The sequence below is a fragment of the Berghia stephanieae genome, chromosome 7 (assembly GCF_034508935.2).
Source record: "Berghia stephanieae isolate SIO BIC M18660-M18661 chromosome 7, UCSD_Bste_1.3, whole genome shotgun sequence".
NCBI classification, from domain to species: Eukaryota; Metazoa; Mollusca; class Gastropoda; order Nudibranchia; family Aeolidiidae; genus Berghia; species Berghia stephanieae.
Genome location: NC_088366.1, coordinates 1,952,621 through 1,956,948, shown reverse-complemented (window position 1 = coordinate 1,956,948; position 4,328 = coordinate 1,952,621).

The following is a 4,328-nucleotide window of genomic DNA, read 5'->3' as shown; positions in this document are numbered from 1 at the left end:
TAATGAGGAAATAAAACTGGTTGCGGAAAGAATTGCGGATGCAGTCCTACAATCCAAATTGATGTAAGTGCCGGAGGCATATACACAATACCACGGCAATTGGTTTCTTGCCTTTTTTCTCATTGTGAGAAGAGTCTTCAAGACGGAAGCTGGGACATGAATCGGGTCAATTCGAAAATATCTAGGAAAAAGAATAGCTGGAAAGCAACCTGGGATTTATAAATTGTCAGAGATTGGGACATTTTACATGGCTTCTAGCTGTTTAATTGAATAAATGAGAGTAAAAAAGGTCATACAACCAGGTTGTAGTAACAATTTTTTATTCCTGTGAATCTTCTAAAGGAGGGGATATTCCTTTATTTTTAAAGAGGATATTTCTAGATTATTTAACTCAACAGTGTGGGAACGGGGTGCTATAAATATAATGGGTACTCTAAATAAGACAAGATTGAACACCAAACATAACCCTTTGAAGGCAGTTTTGGAGCCATGTAAGACTCCATGCTCATCTCTCTTATGCTCAAATGACTATTGTGAGTAGCTATATTGATGGTGATGTCATTGTTAGTCCTGATGAATATATACCGCTCAGTCAACTCATGTCAAATTAATTAGAAAGAGCAATGCCAGATAAGTCATTGGAGACAAAGCAAAACGTGATATCACAAAGCTAAAATTACCATTACCACTGTGTAGTAGAGTAAAGGTGTATGCTTTAACCTATTCAAAAGGTGTAGTCATCACTTCACATAAATTGGTAATTTGCATTTCCTCCCACTGAGTAATTGATCTGTCAACTGATATTGCCAACTCAAGTTTGTTCTAAAATTGAAAATGTATAACTTGTTTGTTTGATTTCACTTAAAAACAACAGCCAGTGACAATCCTTCTTCCACTACATCACAGGATAGTTTTCAGGTATGTATTTCTTCCAGCATCCCACCAAAGAGAATCTTGAGACAGTAAGATACTATTTTCCCATTCTCCATACAACACATTGATTGTATAATAGTTGCCCCATGCATTTTTGGACGTGTATGAGTTCTCAGTAACACGATGAACCATAATTTGCCCAACCTGTTGCTTGCTGATTCCACCAGCTTTGAATCAAACAAAAGCAAAAAGAAATGCAATATGGATCCAACAACCTCACACTCTCAGCTTTCAATGCCAGATTAGTGGACAATGTGTCTTTGATCATATCCCATATTAGACTACAACATGGTTACAGCCCAACAACGTATGGATTAAAGAAGGCAATTCACAGTCTCGATCCTTAACAAGTGCCTGACATAAGTGCCTGCTCCACTCACTTTTTCCGATTCTAAACAAGCACATGAGATAAAAGTTGACCAACCGTTTTTTTTAAATCGAAAAGCACATCCTAGATGGGAATGGTCGAACACTAACTCAAAATACTTTGCTAAATATCATTCAACCATTTTGACAAATCAATATTGAATTTCTTTGAGTTAAGTGTTCGGCCTTTAAACAATAGACGGAGATGATGAAGGTCAGCTTGCTTGATCGATTTTGTTTGAAAATATGATTTTATTATATTTTGTTCATGTTGGCTTTTTTGTATTGAGTGAATGTATTATCTACCAAATTTAGCCCATTGATTAGTGGACAAAGAATAAATACAAAGACCTGTCCACAAGAGACTGGTATTTCAGTGTTGTGTCATGTTCTGTTATGAATCGTGTGCTTTTGTGAATTTTGTTCACTTGTAGAAACCATCGTGCCCTAAACAATCTTGTTTACGGGAGCTTTGGCTTTGGAGTGCCTGTCACAAACTCAGGAAAATCTGGAGTTCAAACCTACAGAGGGAAATAAAGAAGAGACTGTTCCTGGCAACGGTAGAGTCAGTGCTTCTATATGTAGCAGCGACATGGACTCTAACAAAAGCCCATGAGAAGCCACTGGACGGCTGCTACACCCGTATGCTGCGGATGGTCTTCAACATAAGCTGAAAAGAGCACATATCAAATGAAAAGCTCTACAGTGACCTCCCCCCAGTGACTTCGAAGATACAAAAGAGAAGACTGAGACTTGCGGGGCACTGCTGGAGACACAAGGAGGAGATTGCAAGCAGTCTTGTGCTATGAGAACCACCTGAGAGAACCAGAAACAGAGGCAGGCAGAAAAAACATACATTGACTGCCTGCTAGATGACACATGAATGGACAACATCCGGGAGCTGCATACCCTTATGGAGGACAGGACAGTATGGCGAAGACTTGTGGCTCATGTTGGGCGCCCCAAGGGGGCGGCCTAAGTTAGTAAGTAAGTACATGAGCGTTGTCCTCATAATAGAGTTCAATGCATTGGATATAATCAAGGGACAGAACCTGTGACAAATGCATATCCCAAATACACATTTTAACAAGCACAACTAATAATCTGGGATATGCTGACGTCTTATGAAAAAAGTAGTAAGCAATTACTATTGTCCGGAACACAAAATAGAAACCGAATTAAACTCCGGCTCCATTATCCCTAAATAGCATGGCTCATGATGACAACTACTTATCTAGTGGTCAGATGGTCAATAATGGGTGGTCAATTGGTCATTTAGTGGCATTATACATATTAAATAGGGAATTTCCATGTGTGAGTTATTATTATTGACCTGCTGTCGAGCTTACGTATGTCATTGTGATTATCAACTTGACTATCATATTTATGTGATTTAGGAAGATTGGTCATCTGGTCAGCAATTGGTCATTTGGTCAATAAGCTATAATAACCCTACGATTCATAATAAAAGGGAATGCTTCCGGAATTTCAACATTAATTTTATTTTCATTTGCCAATAATGTATATACCCGTACTTTGAAATATCTACAAACAATAATGATTTTATGATTGTTATTGAATGGTCATTTATTGGTCAGTAATATGGTCAGTTTGAATAATTTGCCCAATTGTGGCATCTACTTTATACTGCAGTGCTGAACATACTTCGAATTCCATGATAAGAATTTGTATTTTAACTACAAAAAGGTTGTAGCTCATTCTGTTTTTATCAGTGGTCATTTTGGTCATTTCGTGGTCAATTCAGAGCTGAACAGTAATAGGAATGTGTTAATTTGTCTCTTATCTAAAGCAAACGACAAATCCTTAAACGCATTTTGCCTTCAATTAAATTTTGAAGTATTTATTGTTGCCGATGTGTCTATTTTATATAGTAATTAGAGGGTTTTAATGAGTGGTCAGTTGGTGGTCATTCTGGTCATTTGTCAGGGTGGTTCTATATCCATAATTGTTTGTATGGCCACTCCCTTCGTTGTCACCAAATTTCATGCTTTTACCACAATATGCACAATTTTGGTCCTAACTGCCTCCACTAAAAACATCACAAGTTACTCCCCCTAAAAACACAAAATAATCCCCTTGACATAAAAAATTACAGACCTGTTGTACCGACTATTTCCAAACATTTTTGAAAAAAGTTCTGTTTCAACAATTACCAAATCATTTTGAAACATTTTCTACTGGTATATAGATCTATGTGTGCATTTAGAAAAAAAAAAAAAAAAAAAAAAGCAACAAAAAAAAAAGCATGGCTGTCAGACAATACTTTTGAAATTGATTGAGGGCTGGAAAAAGGTGTTGGGACAATAAGCAATATGTAGTGGCTATAATGGTGGATTTGTGTAAAGCAATTGATTACTTAGGGCTACCACCTGACAACGTAATTAGTGAACGTTCGACATAGATATGGGGTGACGCAAAAATCTACAATGTTAATTAAAAGTTATTTATTAAAAAGAAAACAACTTAAAATTGGAGAAGTTGAGAGTCCGTGGGAAGAAGTTTCAAAGGGGGTGCCAAAGGAATCAGTTCTAGGTCCATTGCTTTTTAACATATTTATAATTCATATATTTTTATAGAACAACTAACTGATATTCTTTTGTTTTTGAAGTTTGCTTTTGACGACCAATCTTGTATGACGCGTTGCTTCCTTTTGGAATTGATATGACTGCGTGTGGTATGACACTTGCCTTCGGATCGGAAGGTACTGAGTTCAACAAGTCCCGCTATGAGCGGCGCATAGTTGAGTCCTTGGAAAAGGCTCTTTACTAACATTCTCTCACCACACTTAGGTGTAACATGAGTACCTGGCCATTAACACACAGCATTGTCTCTGTTGGAAAGAACTGTCATATCGTCACGTCTTGTATACATGTTAAGTGTTGCTGTTGGCTAGGGACCTTTTTGTAAAGTGCTTTGAGCACGTTTAGAGGATATTATTGCTCTATACAAATGTTCAAGTCTTTTAAAAAGTGAATTTCTAAAACAAATCAAAGAAATGACGAGTGAGG